The sequence below is a fragment of the Phoxinus phoxinus genome (genome assembly GCF_949152265.1).
Source record: "Phoxinus phoxinus genome assembly, chromosome: 7".
In the NCBI taxonomy this organism is placed as follows: Eukaryota; Metazoa; Chordata; class Actinopteri; order Cypriniformes; family Leuciscidae; genus Phoxinus; species Phoxinus phoxinus.
The window spans coordinates 35,130,651-35,156,028 of record NC_136882.1 but is presented as its reverse complement, the minus strand read 5'-3'; the positions used below and the strand labels follow the sequence as shown (position 1 = coordinate 35,156,028).

The window sequence follows — 25,378 nt, the reverse complement described above, 5'->3', positions numbered from 1 at the left end:
TAAGGGACATGAATATATGAAGACTGTGAACATATATGCTTGTGAACATAATGCAAATAGTACGTCCTATGGACATAACTCTGTTCTCTTCGAGAACGGTAGAAAATTGAGAACTTTGATTGTATTCCAAACCCTGCAGGTACAGCAGCTTTTTCTTTGCAAGCACGTAATGCTTGCAAGTAATCCTAGACCTACCCTTTAGCCACCTACCCTTTAGATTAAAAAATAAATGCCATCACACCTCTGTAACTAATCCGGTTGCAAACTTCAAATGACCCTTTGCAAAGATCAACCAATCTATGCATAAAGCACACACTGAACTGAATATCTGATTCAGGGTCACATTTGGTTGGCTGTGAATGGCGGGCCCTTCCAAAACCTACTAGGGGTTATAAAGGCCAAATGCAAAATCAGTCGTTAATGCTCGAGTCCTATATTCAGCTTCTAATGCCCTATTTCCAGTGATAAATGGGACATGTCTTGCATGCAAAGCATAATGTGATAAAGACGAAGTAGTTAAGCTTATGTGTATGGAAAGGCCACGAGCGTATAAGGCCGTGGAAGATATCCAGTAGATAAGTAAATGTGAGGGGAAAGATTGCCATTGTCCCTGGAGACATATTTACATAGATCAGGACAGAATGTGTCTCGGCCACGCTCACTGGTCGAGATAGAAGCAGGCGGATTACGTCACAGCTGTCTGACGAACAGTACGGTTACGTTAGGTTATTGCGTGAAATATGAGTCGGGGAATTTAAGGAGGAGATAATCTCCAAGGCTCAGTGTTTGTGTTATTAAAAGCCATCGTGTAGGGTAGCCCACTTATGGCCAGTGAACGGTGATGTGTGTAATGTTTTCAATGGTAAAACACTTTCTCTTATGCCAGGTTAATAGGCAGAGACAGCTTTAAGTAAACCGTTTCGTGAGTTGATTTCCCTGAAAAATATAAACACTGTAGCTCCGGTGTTCTCAAACATTGTTTGGTTTGTTCGAGTGGCCCAACACAGCAACTCTGGTGTAACCAATGGCACGGGTTTGGAATGGGAATTACTGTTTGTCCAACCAATGGCAGACAGGGGTGTGTTCAGAAACCTTTAAGAAAACAGGGCCAATAATCATAAAGGGACACCCCAAAATAATGAAAATTATTCAAAACATGTTTGTCTTTCTAAAAAGAGTCCAGTAGCAATTTATCTGCATTTATAAAGCGTATTACAGACAAATCAACTGATGTTTTGTGTGCTCACTTGCATACAATTGAAAATTAACAACTGCAGGTCACCAAATGTCCCCAAAAAGATTCTAATACCAGAATTTTCTGACCTTGTGGGGAAATATTTGAATCCCCATGATGAAAGTGACTTCTAAATCACACTAAATATTTGATTAATTAATATAAAATGAAAAATGCAGAATGTTTTCTGTGGGGGTTGTGTTTAGGGGAAGGGTTAGGATATAGAATATAAAGTTTATACCATAGAAAAGTCATTATGTCTATGGAAAGTCGTGAGTGAGTGAGTGAGTGAGTGAGTGAGTGAGTGAGTGAGTGAGTGAGTGAGTGAGTGAGTGAGTGAGTGAGTGAGTGAGTGAGTGAGTGAGTGAGTGTGTGTCAAGGATCCATTAAATTTATCAAAAGTTGAAACTTGAACCTCAATAATCAAATAGTCCTGAAAAAAGGTATCGCAAGTTTCAATGAAATATTAAGCAGCACAACGGTTTTCAACGTTGATGTTTCTTGAGCAGCAAATCAGCATATTCAAATTATTTCTGAAGGATCATTCTTTCTCAAAGATTTCTGAAGTTACACTGAAGACTGGAGTAATGATGCTGAAAATTCAGCTTTGATCACAGGAATAAATTAAGAAATGAGAAAACAGCTATTTTAAATTGTAATAATATTTTAAAATTTGTACTGTATTTTTTGTATTAAATAAATGCAGCCTTGGTGACTGAGCATAAGAGACTTTAAAAATAATAATTTTAATTTAATTTTGAACAGTACTGTATATATGCATGTATATGCATAAATGCATCATCTGCCAATAGGAGTGCAGATGGTGATCTGTTATCTGATACAGGAACAAAAGGAACAAATACTAGCAGACAATAGCACAGTGTGGCTAAAAGTTGCATACAATTTTTGTTCCTTACCAGTGCTGAAATTCCCATTCAGGCCGTCACTCATAACTGAAGCTCAAAGTCAGCAGTGCCTCAGGCTGAACCCACACTTCCTGCTTCAGAGGTCATGGTCACCTTGCACTTGATTCAACTAGGAGAAGATGTCAGGGTAACAATAGTTTTACTTATGATGCCACAGCTGGAGGCAACAACCACTGCCAATGGCAACACAGCATTATTGAAAAAAAAGTCAGTGTTGCTACAATCTCATAGCTGGTAATAAATACTGCAGCTAATGGCCCACAAGGCATCCTCAGACTCTTACACAGTTTTCAATTGACTTTCCACCTCATTTAGAGAACAAACAAACAATAATTATATTCTATAATAACTAACTTCTTTGTTGACATCATTGTTAGGCAATAGAGTTAAACAATGCATAATTGAAATAAGCTGTTCCTGAGCAAAAAAGCCAAACATAGGACAATATCTCAGGATTTAATTTGATCAGAATTTATTTGTCCAGATTTGCAACATCAGCTGCATATGTTAGTTTTGTATTCATTTAAATGCAAGTGCGGAGAATGCGAGCAAAGAATGCCTAATATAAGTTATTATTGGTCACCTTTTAACAAATAGCACGATTTGAGCAAACCCCAAACCAGCTACGATGATGCTACAGAAAAGAAAGATGCTTCAAATCATGCGGTTTGTAAAGGAGAAATGTGCTGCTATGTTTCAAAGAGATCAGACTTCAAAAAAATATTTCATAAACGTACTCTGAACGAGTGAATGGTGCCATATATTAATAAGAATATCATAAAAACTTACGTATGGGTTCTTTTGAATTAGGAAGTAAAAAAAAAACATATAGCAAACACACTTTAGCACAAGGAATCACATAGAGACACACTAAAAACCACAAATAACACATTAGCAACCACACAGCAACGCCCTGGCAACCAAACACAACACTTTACCACTGTAAAAAGGCACTTTGTATTATTATGCATCATGCTGAATATCAATATGCTTTATGTGAGCATCCAATATGTAAAGAAGTTTTATGATTACAAGGGCCTTCACTTTTTCAGTTGTGTGCTATATAAACAATTCAACCACATTTTCTGTATCAAAGTCCTGTTAACATCGATAATATATATATTTATCATTGGCCAAGCACTCGAACTTGGTTTCAGTCCCAGTTATTCTGGGGAAAGCCATTCGCCGCAGCAGTAAAGCATTCATCTGCCATTAGGATCCCAGCTCTGTAAATCAATACAGGATGTTGGTGGGTAAAAACCCTCTGCATTTAATTGCACGATACATTTTATTTTTATCTGCGCATATTGTACGGGGTATATTTAACTACACATTGAGTTGATTTTAGATTAATTCATTTTGTGACGAGCAAACTGGGGCTATGAACTCCGTCCAAGAGAAGGAGGAGAACCATGGGAGTAATTGCATGTATGCTGTAATTGAGAAAATGAATAACAACTTGCGGATTCCACAGCCTCTTGGAAGCAGTCGTGCTTACACAAGGAGAAGCATGTAGTTAGCTTTAGTTTTCAGGCTAATAAGCTCTGACAATCGTGCACCAAAATGAAACGTACAGATTATATTAAGCATGTGTGGCCACATTTACAATGAAATCGCTAATTATTGGATCAAGAGGATTAAGGGATTATTGATGCAGTAAACATTGTGTTACAGGTTTTAAACCGAAACAGTGGGCTTAAGCGATATTTGGTCGGTTGATGCGCTTCAAACTGCAAAAGGAAATGCATAAGGTTTATGTACAGGCTACGAGAGGAATTACAGAAGAAACTAGAATGAGAGTGGTATAGATGCAGGTGGAGAGGGTTATTCAGAGCAGGACGTGTCTAAGCAGGTCTTATCTGGCTCCACACAATTTCATGGTTGTTTGAAACAAGTGGGCCATGTTCGGCTCAATCATTGGGATTCCTGTTCAAAAAATATTTCTATGATGTGCCGAGAATGGAGTTAAGAAGAACTTGTTGAAATACCAAACTTTACGTTTTTTGTTCTGCTTATTAAAATTTGCCATAACAACCCAAAATCACAACACAATATACAAACCGATTTTGCTTTTTGACTTGGTGTTTCTGCATTGTCACACAAACACAATTTAAAACACCTTGGGCACTATTTTAATGATCTGAAACGCAAGTATCAAATGCGAAATAAAAAGTAACTTTGTAGGCTATTATACTGGCAAGATAAATGACTTTCGCGCTCGACGCGAATCTAAAATTGTTTGGTCTGAAGTAGCTTCATTATTCATAGGTGTGGTTTGGGCACAACGTGAAATAAACCAATCAGAGAGTCATCTCACATTCCCTTTAAGAGCAGGCGCGCTTGTTCCATGGCGGATAGCTATTTTAATGGTGGATTTGCCAGCGCACGCCAGGAGTGATCACAGCCGAGGAGACAGAGAAGTGGCATTGTATGAGGATGGGAGAAACCCACCCAAATTAGCTTCGGTTAAACAGGTGTATAATAATTTGGGTAAATGTGCAAGCTAGATTTATGCCTATTTTTTTCACATCTTCATGAAAACAACAATGATTTCCCTCGTGTGTTAATATTTTTCCTTGTAATAATGTATGATTTGCAAAAATGAAAACGGCTGCATCTGTTTAGATTAGAGAATCAAAATGTATGCGCGTTGTTCACAAGCTACATAATGGCCAAGCATGCGCCCTTGAAATAGCATATGACTAACGCGCCACTGACTTTAGACTAGGATTTTCCTGGTCAGTGGTGGAATTGTTTTCTGAAATTGCAAAATAGCACCAGGGAATGTTTGCGCCGGAACACACCTCCTCTTTTCGCTGAACTGTCCCCGCGAGCGCAAGTTCATTCCCTAATTTACCAACATGCGTCTGTGGAGGGAAAAGTCCGCTGTGCGCGGGTGCAAAATAGGATTGATACATGCGTCGGTGTACAAAGTCAATTGCGCTGGGTGCAAGATAGGGCCCATTGAGTCAAACATTTCATTTGTGGATTTGCGCTATAGGGCTACATGAAAATTTTGCGTATCCCATTTCTAACATATAGAACCACTGTTCACACTTATATTCATTATGTACTATTGTAGAAAAATACACCGAAAATATTAGTTATATTGTATTATAAATAATAAATGTGAACACTGTGAAAAAATATTTTCTTACTTAGTATTTTTGTCATGTTTTCTAGTACAAATATATAAAAAGTCTTAAATCAAGATGCATTTATTTGAGAAGCTAAGACAAGAAATTAAAGACCAGATTTACTAAACAAGGCAAATTCGCATGATGGCGCAATTCCAAAAAGGGCAGATGAGAGAGATCTACTGACGACCATGCAAATTAAAGAACACAGACACAGCCAGATCATTTTCATGATAACCAACACAATCTACCAAGAGCAGCGCAAAGAGCATCTGGTTAAATGCTTTTTCTGAGCGGTAAATAATGGTGCAAATACCAGTAAATTGACTAGTGCAAACTTTAGTAAATCACCTTGCAGGATTCATTTGAATACTCTCCTCCCATACATTTTGCTTCTGAAAGGGAAGCTCCTACAAATGCAATGTAAGGTCGTCCATAAAAATAACCCTGTCCTCATCTTTTCACTGTGTGTCTTCAGCAAAACCTGACAGTAGTTGTTTAATGCCAAAAAAGGGTTTGAGCTGGTGCAAGAAGTTAGTAAATCTGGCCCCAAGTCTTGTTTTGTGAAAACAATCATCAAAATTAAGTCAAGTCACCATTATTAATAAAACACTTTATATAATACAGATTGTTTCAAAGCTGCTGTACACAGGGATAATGATTCAATGATGCAAAAAGGGTTTAATTCTGCTGAAAAGCAGCTCTAAAAAGAAAAAAAGAAAGTGTCATTGTTTAGCTGAGGTCAGTTCAGTGTTGATTTAGTTCAAAGTGAATTCATGCTTAAAACAAGAAAAAAAAAGTCAACGTATTCTACTTAGCCGAACCATAACATCATCTACTACAGTCTTATAATAGAGTTATTTGACATGTAGTTGCAAAGTTACTTTTAGTAAGTACAATGTCTAAAGTGGACCATCGAAAAAAAGTATTTCAGTGAGCGGAGATAAATTATATTAACTAGAAGAAAACAAGATTATTTTTCTTACCCCACACTGACAGATATATTTTCTTTCACTTTTCTTTTTAGAACACAAAACCCTAATAACTTAATTGCTTATGTCAATTTGCATCTCAAGTAAATGTATCTGTATTGAAGAACATTTAGATATTTGTAATGGAAAAGAAAATATTTTTTTGCAGTAAATATTTCTAAGCATTTCTAACTATATTCCTTTGTGACTAATTAATCCCGACTCTTGGAAGCACACTCCCAAGTGTCTTCTTTCAGAAGAGACCACAATTGTGCCTGCAGTACAAAGCATTCGTGAGCTGCAACCATTTCAATTTGGGTATGTCATTTCTGGAGCTGGAGTTCAAAAGGGGGTTTAGGCAAACAGGTTGAACTGTTGTAATGTTACTGGCTGTAAATGGATCACAGGAAAGCAGTACACTGGTATTGAACTGCCATCAGTGTTAAATAAATGACAGTAGAGATGCCACAATCCATTTTTTTATTTTTTCAGCTGTTTTTACAACAATGTATAGCTTTACTAAACATTTTCCAACAAGAATGTTGCATGTCTTTTTTCCTAAACTGTATCTTAAATAAAGCATTGAGAAGCCTGAGAAAGTCCGGATTTTCACCTCTTCTTCCGCATTTAAAAATCGATTGAATGTGTAAATTGGCAAGACAAAACACCTCCAAATGATAAACTTTAACTCTATGATGGTTAACTTAGTAGTTAATCGAAATCACATGCGTGTTAAACCGTGGGGCCTGGTCCGTACGGATCATTCACGGATCAACTGCGATCCGTTGCACCCCTAATAAATAATGAACACACCAGTTATGTGCAACCATGATTATGAAGAACCTTTGGTTCAACGGAAAGTTTACAGGAATGTTAAAGGTTCTTCATGGAACTATCAATGCCAGAACCTTTACTTTTAAGAGTGATGTAAAATGATGAATTATATACCTGTAATATAATAGTTATACACTTAACAAATTGCCCCCTTAAGTAGCTTAAACATAGTTAACTACTGTGTAAATAGACGTGGTATGTTACGGTTTCAAAGTACCTTCTCCGACACTGACTGGCTGCCATGTATACGAAACTTGTCATATCTCATCTCATCCACACAGAGTTAATTTTACACATTTCAGGATCCTCGAAAGACTTCCCGACCCTAGAGACAAACAGACACTGCTGAGAATCATGCACTGGTTAGGAGCAGATTAAAACATCACAGCTGAAGTATCCAGATAAACATCACTCCAAACCTCACGGAGACATATTCTTGGTAAACACCCCAGAGATCCATCAACACTGAACTTGCAAAACCAGCCCAGCCTGAGAAACCACCGAATCACCAAAGGTTATTTACAGAGTGATACAAAAAAAAAAAAAAGTATTTTTCTCAATCCCCGTTGTTATGCATCTCAGTTTGAATCATTGTTGTGGTCTCAAGTTGACACATGATAACTGCTCTTCTGAGAACGAACCCTTTGACCTTATATGCTGAAGTCCCAAGGCCTTGAATGTTATGTGGGCAACCGTTTTATCAAAAGTACGATTAAAATCCCCTGTTATGCTGAGAAATATTTTTGGAAGTGGTCAAACTACTGTCCTGAGAACTCAAGGTTATTCACTGTTCTCAAGACATTGCAACAAATTTGTTGGATCAGTCAACAGGAGTGGAGATTGAAAATAGGTTAGTCATTTCCTCTCCCATTCCTCTTCCTCTCCTGTGACCTTAAACAACTAAATAAATCCGCGAGGATTTATTCCTGACAAAACCGGGATGATATACGGTCGATTGATGAGCTAGTGATATTTATAGGATTGTTATCTCCAATCCAGCTCTTGAACTGCATGAGGATTTTCATCTCTGTCAATGTATTTATAAGCTAAGCTTTGCAAGACTGAAGGATCGAATTAGATTTGTTGTGCGTGTCTTGAAACATTCTTGTGTTCTGTAATGTAATATAAATAAACCCGAACTTGACTGTGCCGAGGGGCGGAGAAAAAAAAAAAAAACGCTGTAATGTCTTAAGTCAGCTACAGATTACACAAAACATAAATTTGTTTCAAGCCACGAGTTTAGCTTTTACAGTACCTGCAGTCGGATTAGCGAGTGAAATTCACAGCCGCCCCAGGCACAGCTCTATAAACTCGACTCATAAAACACACAGCAGACTAATAATGGAGGCATGAGTGGGGTTTGCCCTCCACTCTGCACCATTTAAGTAATGTACAACATGTCAAGGACTGACTTAAATCACGTCATGTAGAAAAGACAAAGAAAAAACTGAACCAATGTGAAGTGTACAGTGGAAATCAGCATATAAAATTCTGGTTTTATTAAAGGTTTTGAAAATAAATTGAAACACAATTATAAATGTAAAATCGATGAGACATATTTTAATTCAGGCTTTTGGACCCCGCCTTTACATAAAACCTCCCCTGGTGATTCGAAAGGTCATATATAATGCATCCTGCTTTTGTGTTGTTTTTTTGTTTTTTTTACATTGCCATGTAACAAACAAAGAAAGAAGCATTGTTTAAGATCAAGAGCTTTTTTCTTTTTTTTTTTGCATGTGTATGATTATGAGGCCTATAACTCATGTGCATATAGTGCTTCTTTGTCCATAATAATGTTCTTATTGGCTATGGTTGAACATCATGCAAACATGGTATGTGAAAGAGAACACTAGGCACTCATAGAAACTTCTACAAGCTCTACACTGCTTAAAACAAATATTCAAATAGACTGCCAGACAGCACATGAAACCAGGCCAACAGAACACAAACGCAGCAAACCTTAAAGGAGTATTTCACTTTAAAATGAAAATTATCCCATGATTTACTCACCCCCAAGCCATCCTAGGTGTATATAACTTTCTTCTTTCAGACGAATACAATCAGAGATGTATTAATAAACACCCTGACGCTTCCGAGCTTTATAATGGCAGTGGATTGCAACCATCATTTGAGATGTGCATCCATCCATGATAAAAGTGCTCGGCTCCGGGGGGTTAATAAAGGCCTTCTGAAGCAAAGTGATGAGTTTGTGTAAGAAAAAGATTCATATTTAACACGTTACAAATAAAAATTATAGCGTCCAGCCAAACGCAGTCTACTTCCGTATAAAGCGCAACTTATGACATCGGAATGTGTCATGGCGTAGCGTAAATATCAGCAGTACATCGCATTACTCGCATAAGTTGCACTTAAGTTGAATCTGTATGTTCGTTTGACCGAAAGCTAGTTATGGAGACGTGTGGATTTCTTTTATGATGTATGGATGCACTTATTTGAGCTTCAAACTGTTGGTGCAATCCACTGCCATTATAAAGCTCGGAAGCGTCAGGGTGTTTATTAATATAACTCAGATTGTATTCGTCTGAGAGAAGAAAGTTATATACACCTGGCTTGAGGGCGAGTAAATCATGGGGTAATTTTCAATTTAAAGTGAGCTACTCCTTTAATAAAGTTTGTGGTAAGAAATTATCTTTATGTTTGAGCTAGTATAAATGGTAATATACGTATATAGATATGAGCATTTCTTACCAATCATACTGTATGCATGAACACACACAAACACACATGAGCTTCTCGAAAAAGTACCATTCCAGAACACTGTTCATGAGGCACGTGGTTTTGAGGGGTCAGCAGGGTTCAGCAGGTCATGCCAGTGTGAGAAAAACGGGCGGTGAGTATTGATCTCATCCCTGCAGCGATGTGGTTTTGTCAATAAGCTGCGTCTGAGATACATCCTGTCCAACCCAACTCTCTGTCATATTAATACAGCCCACTGTTCCAAATCAAATCAGCTGCTCTTCATTACAGCGGATGCATGTCACCGTTTTGATTTTGAAATACTTACTCATATGCAAGTGAGTCATTTAACGGTTGATTTCCTGAAAAGTTCTGTTTTGTTTGTTGGAGCGGCAAATTGTGGCACAACCAATGGTGTGAGTTTAGGGCAGGCTACCTGCTTGGCTGACCACTGGAAAACGAACACTAAAGCTTTGTGAAATCCTTCAGGCTTTGTGTTTGAACCTTTAAGATTGCACCCAGAATCCCAAATTACATTTTTGTATATCCGTCAATGATGGGTGAACTGAGAAAAGTTTCAAACTATGTACATATTTATTCGCAGCCATGAAATTTTGTATTTGCATGAACAGCATTTATCACAAACAATTTTTACAGTATTTAGTAATCTTGGTTAATGCTACTTTATACTATATTGCTCATTCATTTTCGTTCATTAAACATTACCTTGAATAATGTATTATGATATTCAATGTTTGTGATAGTTAGATTTTTTTATTTAGTAACATCAACTGAGATTAAGTATTGTTCAATGTTATTCATGACAACTTAACATTAACTAATGTTAATGAATTGAACTTTATTGTTACAGTTCTTCTTTAGCAAATGTCTTTCACTTGGATTGTTCACATCAGTTACTTCACTGAAGGTCAGACTACTGTTCTTATAACTCATCTCAAACCATTCAAATCAGCCATCTGACAAGCATCTAGCCAATTTTTCCTCTCATTTGGCGCTTTGGCGAGTATTCATTTTGGATCTTGGCTGCACCTATTCTGTCTGCAAGCGTTACCATTTCCTAATGGGCGATTTGTGAAAGAAGTGAGTCACTGCATGTCAATTATCCAGCAAAATACAGGATCTTATCAACATTACATCATGAAAACGATATTGAGGAAAATGGCTGGTAAAAAAAAAAAAAAATCCCCACTGACACGTCAAAGAGGGACAGGGTGTCGTTTATGAGAAATCAAGGCGATCCATTAAAATTCCATTCGGGTGATGTATTCCACGTGTCAATTGTACGTTATCTGCCAATTCAAGCACGACAGGAAACATGCACACTGGGAGGAGATAACATCATCTTTTTTTACCACCAATGAACGGTTGACCAGAGAAAACAAACTGTAAGGTGCTGTGGAAACTGGTTAAAATCCACTTGTCAAGTTTTAGAGTAATTGGAACACATTCCTTTCCCGTTTATACACGTTTACATGTTCATTTAAACTCAGTTTGTGTATTCATTCACGCTCTCCTCCTGCACACACATCCAATCATCTTCTGCAGGCTGACAGGTGGAAAGTGACATGGCCTTTTCACAAGACACACACACATTGAGGATTTCCACTGTCCGAGACAGAACCTGCTTAATTCTGGGACTATATGGATACCTTCAAGCAAATCGCTACCTTTAGGATCAGAACAAGTGCTTTACAGTCATTGAGTTGGGTTGTTTTTTTAGCATAGTTGTCTTCACGTGGATTTTTCCTGCAAGGACATTCTTCATTCCGAATACACAGTCTGGTATTTGTTTTGACTCATCTCACAGACATGCTGCTCATTCACTCCCGGTGTCTGTAGCTCATGAAAATAGCTAAGGTGCAGTGGGAGTGAAAAACCTTGAGCGAAGGGCTAGTTGGGTCTGATGCGTGTTATCTACGTACTTATAAACATGTCGATCCTACTCGCTGTGTGATACGTGCACCATAGACAGGATAGTCAGGATCGACGCCATAATTGACCTAGTAGTCCATTTCATTGGCTGTATTGTTGGCTACCTTGTTGTCAACCAGAAAAACTTTGAACATAAATCATTCCAATATATCTCCAACTGGACAAAACCTTCAGAAAGTCAAATCAGACATGACTTAAGAAAGTCTGCAGTGCCACCCATGGAAGAGATTATATTCATGTCCCTTTTTTTTACATTATGAACATTTAATGGGGATTTTTTCACCTTTGAAGAAGGTGAGATGAATCCTGGTTGACATGCTTTTGCAAAAGCTCAATAAGAGATAAATTACTGCCACATGCAGGCAAAAAAAAATGAAGTTATCCGTAGTGATTTCATATGCATGATTAATATGACTCATCTTTGACCTACAATACGTAACTCTTTTAAAATAGCAAACCTTCAGTTCAAACTAAATATAAATTGTCAAAACAAACAAAACCGGTATTGTAGCTATTTTTTCCCTATCCGGAAAGTTCCACATTAATTCCCACACAGGGACTTTCCAGTTGTTGTTAACTTCCTCCAACTAACTAGGAGGCTGTGTTTCAGTACAGCGCACCTTTTCACAAATTAAGAAACTGGTCTGTCTTCATGTCAATTTGAGGAAAATCTGATGCCCCGCAGCAATTATCGGATTCTTCCTTCGTCACATTTGAGAATTCCCCTCCTGGTCAGTGGTTTTTCATTTTCAAGTTCATGCCAGGCAGCAGTGATTCAGATGACACCCGGAAAGGATGGGGACTTTTCCAGCTCTGTTCACGCTCATGAAAAGACCAGCCACCCTGGGCTTATCAGACAAGTGCCCAACCTGAAGAACATGGTACAACAACAAGGAACTTGGCAGGAAGGCCACTGAGAATCGTATTCCCTGCTCAATCTCTTTGGATGAACTGAATTATTGCATTCAGTCTTGCCATTTGATTTTTAATGCAGTTGCTATAGTGAAAATAAATAAAATATATCTGCAAGAAGCATTTACAAAATCCATCTGCAGGAAGTGGAAGCTATTGAATAGAAGTTGAAATGAACTCACTGACTTCTGGGTTCATAATTGAAAAATTAAATATTCCAGACTTTTATTGTTTATGATGTCTCACTATAGAAGCATTTATCAACATTCTGTCTACCCAATAGGACCAAGGGCACCGGACTGGAGTAGCACACTCACAAAATTCTTTGACTGATATTAAAATATGTAGCTCTGCTTACATTCAAATTATATGTATGATACAGGAAAATATGTTATAGTTTCAGCACCTGATGTTATTCCAGACAGGTAAAAGTGCCTTTTTGGCACACAATAAAAAAAAAATGAAAACCTAAGAGCTTGTCCAGAGATAAACTTTATATTTTGTATTCTGCAAAAAAAAGAAAGGTACATGCTCATTTGTGGTCATGAATTTAGCAAAAAGAATGAACGTCACACAGATTAGCACTTTTAAGAGAGCAAATTTATATTTATGTTGTGAAATAGTCATGCAATGCATCCTTGACAACTTTGTTTAAATGATTGGTCACACTTTATATTAGGGTCCAATTCTCACTATTAACTAACTTAACTATGACATTTGCCTACCGCTTATTAATAGTTAGCAAGGTATTTGTTCAATTTAGGTATTGGGTAGGATTGAGGGAATAAGGCATTAATATGTGCTTTAGTACCAATAAGCAACTAGTTAATATTGAGAATTGATCCCTAAACTGAAGTGTTACCAAATTATTTTTTTAAAACTCTTTCCTAAATGTAATATTTTTCCATCTCAATTATAAATTGATGATATTTCAGTTTTGACATCTCAGACATGACCTCTATTACAGACTCATTATCCAGACTAGTTATTAATAATAAAAATGTAAAAAATTATTTATGCAAATGTGGATTGATAATGTATCTCAAAGCCAACTCAGCATTAAATCAAATCAATTTTCTTGACCATTAGTCAGTCTCCCAACTTTAAAACGCATTTCATTGATCACATTAAAGCTTAGAATTGACAACCATCAGTTCATATTCATTGCCTATTGCTCAGAAAAAATATATAGATTTGGCATGTGTACAAAACATGACTATAAGCTGAGAAAACACTTCCATTGCTATGACAAAGACCCTATTTACTGCATCCATGCGTGTCAAAACTGCTAATACTTCTGTTTCTTAAAACCACTCAAACGTAGGATGCTTTCTTTAAACGTTTTATAAATTATGGATAAATTATATATAACATCTCTTATTGCAAGCTATGTTGTTTTCTTAAAGCAACAGCCATTTATACAAAGGAAAAATAACATTTATCACATTACATTTTAAATAGCAAACCCATAAAACACCATGTCCAAAGATTGCATGTAAAATAATTAAATAAATTAAAACTCAAATCAATCCGACAAGCAAACCTCCTATCCATCCCAAAATTACACAACATGCATTTAGGCACAACCTTTTTATGCAAGCAAAGTTTGGTGAGTTTTTTCAGTAGGGTTAAAAAAATATAGCAGTACCAAATTACGGATAATATTTAAAGACCAGAAGAAAAACATAAACCTTATAATTTCCAAGATGCAAATAAATCTTTTTGAGAGCACAATAAACGCTGTTTTCCCTGAATTGCACAAGTCATTGCACATTCATTAATATTCGAGGCGTCACCAGACCTGTTACACATGGCCACACCATTACACTGATACAATAGAGCAAAACATTCCTCACTCCAAGACAAAGTGTTGACAAGCGCAGTGTGGGATCACCCATGGCTTCCTTACATGTGTTTGCTCATTCCTTACGTCATTATTCTATTCTTCTGACCCCCTTACAGAAAGAGACACCAGAGACGGTTGCATTCATTATTTTGTCATAGACAATCGGGCTTGAATGTAGTCAGTGTTTGTCCTTGGGTTTAGTTAGAGCTGAGGCTTTAGACCACACCAGGTCAACTGTAAATGAGAGATTTTAAAACTGTTGAAGCGTTCCCTTGATTTGCATCATCCACCTGTGCAAATAGCAAGCTGAAATCACAATCGCCCAAACTCAGAGTTTGTGACAAATCAGTGTCCTCTTCATATTTACTTCATTGTTAACCATAAATGGCACATTAGACCCATTTTCACCAGGTTTAGCCATCCATTTCAGACAATATATTTGGAACAGGATGTTGATAAATACAAATATTTAAGTGAACCACATCCAATGTTTAGATAATCCAATTACTCCACTAAAACAGCTAATTCTGCACTAAACATCATTTTTTGTTAGATGAAAATGTCAATGTATTTGGTAAATGGTTTAGAACTTTATCAACATGCATCAACACATTAACATACATGTTAGCAAACTTGCTGAGATTTAGGGTGACCAAATGAAAAAGTTTAAGAATTGGCCACTGAAAACCCATTGTGATCAACTATTATTCTGAAAAATTGTGCGGACAGGTCTACTTACAAATCTCATCAGCAAATATGATCTCAAAAGTGATCACATGTTATTATACCCTTATTATATCAAGAGAAACCATTTTCACAAACAATATTGATGCCAAGCGTTTTAAAGGAACACTCCACTTTTTTTGGAAATATGCTCATTTTCCAACTCCCCTAGAGTTAAACAGTTGAGTTTTACCCTTTTCGAATCCATTCAGCCGATCTCCGGGTCTGGCGGTAGCACTTTTAGCATAGCTTAGCATAGATCATTGAATCTGATTAGACCGTTAGCATCTCTCTCAAAAAAAAAAAATTACCAAAGAGTTTCCATATTTTTTTTTAAACTTGACTCTTCTGTAGTTACATTGTGTACTAAGACCGACAGAAAATGAAAAGTTGCGATTATCTAGGCCAATATGACTAGGAACTATACTCTCATTCCTGCGTAATAATCAAGGAACTGTGCTGCCGTACCAGCAGGCGCAATGGAAAAATATTGAAACTCTATGGTCATTTTTTTGAGAGATGCTAACGTCTAATCAGATTCAATGATCTATGCTAAGCTATGCTAAAAGTGTTACCGCCAGACGATCGGCTGAATGGATTCGAAAACGGTAAAACTCAACTCTAGGGGAGTTGGAAAAAATGAGCCTATTTCCAGAGAAATGGAGTGTTCCTTTAACTAATCTTATTATTCAGCATGCAATTTACTGTACACAATGCTACATTGAAAGCGCTTTTGAAAGCAAAATTTTGCTCCAGGCACATTTTTTTCAATTTTATTAAAAACATGAAAGTTGCAACGTATTATTACATTGGTTGTTATACAAAGATGAAATGTCTTTTAAAATGTGCTAAAAGGTTAATGCTCTCGCAATATCGTGTTTGAAAATAGCATATTGTACCACCTATGCTAAATCCTACCCTAAACTTAGTGTTAACAAAAGCAAGTCAGATAAAAACGCATTTGAGCAACCATACCATTTCAGCTTGCTTCAATGAGGCTTTTAGCTCTTTTATCATGACTCATGGGATTCTGAAGTTTACCAAGTCAGAAAAGCTATACATGGAGCTGGTTATGTGACGTCAAAATGTATTAGTTTACAAATCATGCACTATATGGTAAAAGTGTTTTATGGTCATAACATTTTACTGTGCAGTAAGGAAAGGAACCACACGGAAATAAGTCTTTATCAATCAATAATCTAGCCAAAAAACATTGTGTTCAAAAGAATAAATGTTGATTGTGTGTTACTGCCACTAGTGTTCATTTCAGCTGGTAACTGCAGCAATTTGTATACAGGTAAAAAATTGTTTTTCACAAAGCTTTACAAAAAAATTTTTTTTATATAACTTGTAAATATGACTTTTAAATATAATATTAAATGTGTATAATTACTCATTTTGTTCCTTTAGAAATTGAAAAATAAAAATCAATCATTAAAGGTATTGACAATACTGCCTTGATACCACTTGGCATCAAATCAGTAAAAAAAAAGAAAATGTTGTACAAACAAAAAAGGTAAAGTAAACGGGCCTTGTTTATTTGATCTCAAAATGATTTAAAATGTGCTCATCGATGCAAAATGCACTATTTTGCGCAACACTTCGGTGATAACTGGAAGCTGTCCGGATGATGTAAAAGATTAATTCCTGCATGATGTGGTCTATCTAAATCATTTTAGCAAATTATTTCGATGCTGTGTGGTTTGGCTCTGTGTAACGAAGAACTCTTCCATTACCGATCGCAGTTGGACCACAGCGCCGCTCCTCCTTGTAAACGTCTATTCTGCATGCCTCTCTCCGCCAGACACAAGGAGTGATGTCATCTTGATCAGAGCGAGGCTGCAGAGACACGAGGAAGCCCACCATGGTTGTCCCACTCATCTCTCCCATACTCTCAGTGATCGCAATTGTACGTCATCAACTATTCCAGAGGTACAATCAATCAGTGAGCTAGAAACACGACCTGCTAATATGTTCCATGCACATCACGACTAGTTGGTTCATTGACAGGGAGATTTCACCTAATTACAAAACTGTGTTGTTATACCCTCAGGCACTGAGGTACTTACACAAAACCAAACCAAAAGTGTGAAACAGGGGAAATTCTTGACTGGAAACAGGGGAAATCACTTCCAAATAAGGAGTTCCTATCTGTGGAGGTACTACAACACACCCATTTGACAAAAACAAGATTTATTTGTTGTATATACGCACCTTGAAATAGTATCGAGGTGTTGTATAGAAACAACCTCAGAGGAATTTCCATTGAAAAGAGGAGACCCTGTAGGTGGGGTAATACATCACACCCGATTCAAATCTTGTGTCCTAACCAGGTTAAGACTATGGAAACATGAATACAAAACAGGATTCAGGCAGGCTCAACTAAAATCTCAGGGTGCGTCTCAATCAGCTCCCTAGTTTTGTATTCAAGGCACTGAACAGTGAGTCTGCGATTTTAAGAGCTGCCTAACTTGCTAAATCTTTCCAGTGCACTAAAATGTTCACCCACTAAAAAGTCCCACAATGCACCGTGAAAACCACTGCTCCCTTATTTATATAGATCATAGTGTAATTTAAATAAGATTAAAAAATAATGTCAGAGAGATGTCAGTTCTGCTGTTGTTCATAATGTTGTGCAATGAGGGTGTTGTCATGTAGCTGGAAATCATCAGTGTCCCAATATGTAGTGAGCCCTATAGGCCCTTAACAGTGCCCGAATTTGTGTAAAATAGCATTCATTCGTCTAAAAGAAACAAACAGTGAGCCGATGCCACATTGTTGTCACATAACCTGACATCCAGTTACCATCTTTGTTAAAGAAAAAGGTTATTTTGTATTATTATAGCATACATTATATTTTTTTCATTATTATATATTTTTTATTACAAATTTTTCAAATAATTGAATCAAATAATTGAGAAAAAATAAAAAAAAGGTGTAAATCGAAGATGATATTGCTTCTAGTTCATTCGTCATAATGGAAATAGAATGTTACGGTACAAGAAACAAGTTACCATTTCTTGCACTATCGGTTCCATAATAATAATAATTTTACAATCATAATAATGATTTTACAATGTCTAAACATACATCGAAATTAAAAACTTGTAAAAAGACGTAATGAATTGCAGCCATTTGGTGGCTGTAGTTGAAATTTCATGTCATTTCAATTTGAAACATGTTTGTTTTGCAGAAGATGGAAACAATCTTCCATTAAACCATGACACATCTCCATGACTGAAAGTTGGAAATGTGGATCTTTTTTAAAGTGAATTGTATACAAGTTATTTTATTTAAAAAAAACGTTAAAAAAAAATGATTTAATGTATTTATATAAATTTAAACAATACCATAAAACCCACAAATGTAGAGTTAAATAATTAATAAAGTGACTGATATTACATTTATTTTTTAAAAAGTTATAAAATAAAATTTTACTGTCAGGTCTGGGGAGACCCAAAACATCCTGAGTGTACACCCTGAACGAACAGTGCATAAGGGTTAAATAAAGACTGAAAGAGTTGTTGGAAGATTAGAAGTCGTGACACTGAAGTTGTGCAACTGTGGTGTAGTTATTTATAGCCTAACATTAGCTTTCTACTTCTGGCTAATGTATTTAGATTTCAAGATTCATAAAAATTGTTTATGTGTGTCCATTTTGGTGAACAAAACAAGTAATTATCATAAACTTTTTTAGGTCACAAGGCTTATTTTCTGCAATAATCCAAAAACCCAACAAAAAATATATATATTGGCTTTTTGTCAAGGGAACCAGGGTAATGCTAACTTGGGTTGGCATAAAAAGGGCATCCCTGCATCATAGCCTATACCAAGTGTAATATGCTTTGTTGCATAGCTACAGTATAAAATACTGTAGATCGCCCATGTATTTTGATAACGGAGAAAATGTGCCTACTGTGCACACTGCATTCTTGCACGCTTATCAGGAAGCATGTCAAAAGTTTATGTATAAAGAAACTGCTAACAACAAATAAATTGCTAACGTTTACCTGCTAGCTAACTGTATGAGTTTGATAGCTTATCAGAAAGAAAGGGTTAGTTTGTTTAGCCTGTAAGTTACAGTCTGGCTTCGATTAGCTAAAAGTGTTTGCTGACTGTATTCTAGCCTGAATCACTCAACATCAGCCAGGGGCAAGGTCAGAAAAGGCTAACACTGACTCAGCAGGGTTGTCATGTTTAAAACGTACAATTTGTAATTCCAAATTGCTAAACATTTACAACAAGAGTTGGCTTACTGTTTGGTGTCAGATTACAACCCTTCTGAGAAAGACATTGTAAGCTAGAATCATTTGAGCACACTTGTGCAAAGCTAATGTTGTAGCCATTGTGTTTAATTAGTATTATTTTGAACTCTAGATGAATGAACCAAGAGTACCAAAAGGTTAACTTGTCCAAATCAGACCCATTTTAGAGGATGTACTGTTTTTTAATGCTAAGAAAAAGGTTGAAACGCTGGCCCTCAAACTCTACTCCTCATATGTCTTCTTTGGGGAGGCGAAGGGTGGACCCTTGGTGTGATCATGATTAAATACAACACCATTCAAGCTTTATATCATCACGGTGAACACACTCCCTCTTCTTAAACAATAACAAAGAAGAGTCAGATTCGCTTACATCCGTAGAGAAAAACAAGTGTTTTTTCCACAACCATTTACGCCATTAAGACACACTGATATTTCCATGACTGTTCCCCAGTTTCATCCATGAGTCATTAGAGGTCAGGTGTGGGAAGGTTAGTCATGACCCTGGCATCAGTTTGAATGCCAAAACAATGTGCTCTCTTCCCGCATGCCCCCAAAACCCCTTTGTTGACCCATCTATGAACCTCCAGACACTGTGTCTCACTTAGCTCAAGCAGAGCTGGTTACTGAAACCACTCTCTGGGACTATCACAGGTTTAACATCTACTTCAAAATGAAGGTTTGCAGTCTGTAGTCATAAAACATAGCTTGTTAGACATCTTGCTTGAACCTTCTCCAGATTGGAGGAGCTGATATAATGTAGCCAGGTGTCTTTTGAGGTGCTTTGGCTTCAAGAATAATGAAATGAAAGATAAATAAGCACCTCTCAACCATTGTCTCCAAACCTCCTTGGACACAAAAGGGCTTGTTCTTTGCATTCATAATGGGATTGTGGTATCGTACCATTGACAATGATTTGTCGGTGTAGCCATCTCTGGAAACCCAATACTGAGGCATCCGAGTTCTGGAAGAAAGAAAATAACAGAAATATCCTGTTGCCTGTCAGAGAAGCATTAGCCAAGGCCAACACATAAATGCTCTGTAGACGTAGCTGACTGACATATAACACGCAGACGCCAAAGCAAACAGAATCACTGCGACTATCATTCTGGGATTTTGCCTACGTTGCTGAAAAAAAAAAAAAAAAAAACAGCCTAGACCCGAATGTTTTTCTAGACTGGTTTGTACTGATTTTGCGCTGGCCTTCCTTGTAAAGCTGGTTAACCAGGTAAGTCTTATTGGTTAAGTCAGGAGTTGATGCCAAGGACCCTGTATACGATTATGCATGGGACCCCCTTTCTAATATAAAAAGGTAATTATATATTTGTTAGTACAAATAAATTAAACCCATTTATTCAAAAAAAAAAGTTCAAATGTTTAAAAAGACAAGTTGTTTGCGATATAGTATCATTGCTAAAGTGAATGACTAATATACTCTCTGGAAAATATTTATAAATGTGATTTGTATTTAAGTATTTGCTAAAGGCCACATTGGATAGACAAAACTCCCTTGATAGAGACTACACACACATTGTGTAGTAAATTATCTATATCGACCTGTGAGAACAAAAAAACAAACACACACACAGTTTGAAAAGCCCTGGTTTGTCCAGAGTATAAGAACAGTTACAACGATGATGCAGTAAACAACATTTGACACTAGCTCACATTGAAATCCATCAAAGTGCCAAATGCTCTGGAAGCCATCAGAAAGATATTCCACCCACTCAAACTCTCTATGCAGCTGTAATGCACTGCATATTTTAGCACTAAAATGTGGAGCACATCAAGAAAAAAAAATCATATTTGATGGTATCCAAATCAAAAACCCAAGGTGTGGTCAAAGCTCTCAAAGCGTTTGAATGACGCATGAAGTGGTCAAAGCTCTTGAATGACGCATGAAGGAAGGTGACAGAAGGGTGCAAATTCTCACTCACCGGTGGCGTGCCTGAACCCAACGGGCTTATCTGATACATGATTGCCATCCATATCAGCGTTCACATTTCAAGTTCAGTAAGTCCAACGCAAGGACGTCGTCAACTGCAACAACTGGAAAAAAGTACACTTGGCCAGTGTTGTAACTGACGTCTCTGTTTATGTTCACGTCTTCTTTCGCCGTCCTGGCAATGGAAGAGATTATATCCCGACATGTTTTAGCTTGCAGCTTGCCCAAAACCCAGAGAGAGTGCACCCACATACCCAGTACTTGGGTTACAATAAAGGCCTTGGCTCAGGCGTATACTCACCTCTAGCACTCTCTAACAGTCTTTTCTCAGTTTCTCTACCCTTGAATGTTTATTTGTTTTCTTTAGTCTGCACATCTCACTCATCGGAGATATAGATCCTGCACTTATGGAAATGGAAACCTATAAGAGAATATGGTAGACAAAGGGCTTACGCACCAGTGGAAAGACACATCCGTGGCACGTGTTTGGGAATGTGTGAGGATTCTTTCTCAAGTAGATGGCAAACGGGAAACTGAATGGGCCGAAGTCAGGGTAGAATTCAAACCAGGACAGAAAAGGGGTAATCTAAGCTACTTTTAAAATCCTCCTACGATGTTTCAATGAGATTGTTGGATCGACAAATAACCACAGTCTTAATTGTGATCTCTCAATAAATCTATCATCCTCAAAACATCCAGAAGGTTGTATGTTTTCTACATTATTTCTATGGAAAGGCAAAAAAAAACATAATAAAATACTGCAAGTCCACTCTTCAGAGGAAACTGGCGGTCTTATGTTTCCTTTGACTATAGGATCATAATGGGTGATGGTGTATGTTTCAATGTTGTCATTTCCTTGGCCTGTCTGATCTTCATTTCATCCTGTACAAATCAACATCAAAGGGGGTTCCAAATCCTTAAAACCTCTGGAAGAAAAACTTAAACTGTGCTTGAGGGTACAAATGATGAAAATGACTCAATGATTAACATACCGGATCCTAAAATAAATGTCAATCTTGAAAAGTCTAGTATACAAATAGACATGGAGATTGCCTGCAAATATTCTGTGCCTTCATCAATAGCAAAATGTATATTATATAAATGTACACATATTTGACAAATGCAATGAGTCTAAAATATTTATATATATATATGAGAGAGAGAGAGAGAGAGAGAGAGAGAGAGAGAGAGAGAGAGAGAGAGAGAGAGAGAGAGAGAGAAGAGAGAGAGAGAGAGAGAGAGAGAGAGAGAGAGAGAGAGAGAGAGAGAGAGAGAGAGAGAGAGAGAGAGAGAGAGAGAGAGAGAGAGAGAGAGAGAGACGTATATAGTGTTGTTTCTGACCCTGTCCATGCCTTTATGACCACAGTATACCCATCTTCTGATGGCTACTTCCAGTAGGATAACGCGCAGGATGTCACAAAGCTCAAATAATCTGAAACTGGATTCCAAATGGCCTCCACAGCCGCCAAATCTCAATCCAATTGAGCACCTCTGGGATGTGGTGGAATGGGAGATTCGCATTATGGATGTGCAGCCGACAAAGTTTTTTTTGTGCTCAAACTACTTGCTGCTTGTCAAACAACTAACAGTAGTTTAGTGATTTCTGACTAACAGACTGTTTCAACCAAGGTCAGAATTGTATTTGTACAATACATAGAAGTGGCATACACCATAAGATTATGCTATATTTAATGTGTTAACAAAAGACTTCAGCTAACTGCATCTCAATCTCCGAGCAGCAATGAGCAGTTTATTGCACAGGCCCACCAATCCAAGAACACTTCAAATCAAATAGAGAAGACAAGCTTCCTGGTTGGACAAATATTAACTTTTTGAATGCCCATCGAAACGAATATACCTGTATGTATGTTTATATATATATATAAACTAGGCTGATTATGGCTGTCTCCCAACCCGTTTTCTAGCTTAACTTGTAAGACGGCTACGTTTTCCTCAACTACGTTTTACTGGTGACCTCAAACAAGCATAGAAACACAAGCTTGTCTTTTCTGCATGAGAACAGATCTTTCTGTTTCTAAGTAATGGTTGGTCCAAAAATGTTCCTTACCAGGGGAATTGTATCATGACAGAAGCATTTATTATGTGTTTGGTAAAATGATTTGGATTGATTTGCTACCATTAGTTATTGCTTCATATTTAAATCAAAGCTATTGGCAAAGCAATGAACTCCCAAATGGCTAATATTTGCAAGTGCAAAGCCGATCACTGAAAAACATTATTTTTTCCCAGTATTCAAAGCTTGCGTTTGCATAAAATAAATGAAAATCACACATAAGATGTGACAGGGAAACATAGCGGTTGACTTTAATGCTTCGCTGACACATTTTACAGTCGGAATGAATCTCATCCTTCACACTTTAAAAGACGAAAATGAGGGACAGAGCGTTTTCGTCAGTGACTCATCTCACCGTGTCATGGCCCGTTTCCCATCGACTCCCTCGAGCCGAAAGTTCCATCCATAATGCCCGCAAACTGCTGAGCATCACAATAGCACATTAAAACTACCCACGAGGCACTTTGAAGCTGGTGAGTGAAGCTTGGCCGAGGATGTTCACAAGGCCAGGATGATTTTTCAAGACTGAAGTGCCTGGCACACACGTGCATCTGGAGCCAGATATACAGAGAAGTCCACGTCTGAGACAAAACTGGCATTAACGACTCCATCTAATGACCTTCAGGTATTAAACTGTTTCCTTATTTAGAAGAATCATTTGATGATAAACATCACTGAATCTTTAACCCTCTATTGCAGCGCAGCCCAACTACCCGTTTTTCTCGAAGTCATGATGCCAAATTGTTAAGTGCTGTCAGAAACCGAACCTGCTTTTCATCTCTTTTCAAAAACCAAAGCCAGGCTTCTTTGAGCAACAGCACTTAATATTGTGTCAGCCATTGTGTGTGTTTATTTCCATGAGCTGTATGTGTATTCAAAACACCTGCACAACGCATGCTTGAAGACTTTTGGCTTGTTAGTGTTCACTTTACACAACTAATAGTCTATGAGGTGGTAGCTAAAGTGCTGTAACTGATTATTACCAACTCACCCGGTTGCATGCGCTAAACAATGACAAAAGACAGCAATGCAGCTCCTAGTCACGCTATACGCCTCCACTACCAAAAGTTGCTCATTACTGGACAAGCTCTAGTTTGAAAGCTGAACTTCTGTCACGCTACTGAAAAATGTAGTTTAAATGATTAACATCTCCAAGTTTCAGTCAGTCACTCCCCATCACTGCTCACAATACACAATCAATGCATTCAGCTCCGTTAATGAATTCCAACAGCCTCTTAAAATCCCCGAACCTCAAAAGCAATTGCCAGCCTTCAGAAGCAGATGTCCTGCAGGTGACCAGCTGCACGGGCCCAAATGTTTATTATAAGACTGAGCAAGTGTCTCGCAAGGTGAGGGGTCAGGAGTGGCAAACGGCATTAGGGGCCCCCTGTCATGACCTTTTAAATAACTGCAAGGTTATGTGACTCTAGGGTTAATGGTCACATGTTGGGGTCAGGCGTGAGGCTTGACTAACGCTTTCTGACCTCCAGGGTGCTGACATGTGGGTACACTGACACCCGTCTAATACAAAAAGACACATGGCCGTTGCACGGGCCGAGTTATTAAGAGAAACTGTGGCAAGAGCTTGGAATTGCAAGTCACGCTGGTAATGACAGAGGTTTTATGAATGCCAGATCTTTGAGTAATGTCGCTTTCTGTTCTCTGGTCCAAAATGAATTTGTCAATTCCAAGTGGCTTGGGAGAGCTAAAGCTATTGCAGCAAGGCTTTTCTCTCAGAGACCGTCCAAAAGTTTAATCATCCATGAAGAATATAGGTCATTAGAACTAAGGTGTTAGCCTTAAGGGTGTCCATAGCTAAATAGTTAAGGACCTGTGCTGGTGACAAAAGGCTTTCAGATCAATC

At 37.5% G+C, this 25,378-nt stretch overlaps 1 long non-coding RNA gene across 1 annotated transcript in view; it reads right to left on the bottom strand.

Annotated features, from left to right (window-relative positions):
* LOC307001861 overlaps positions 1 to 25,378 on the bottom strand; it is a 51,046-nt gene that overhangs the window by 10,392 nt on the left and 15,276 nt on the right. Inside the window, exon 2 of the long non-coding RNA XR_013798335.1 lies at positions 2,152 to 2,269. This is a non-coding gene — a long non-coding RNA (uncharacterized lncRNA). The remainder of the gene's footprint in view (positions 1 to 2,151; positions 2,270 to 25,378) is intronic.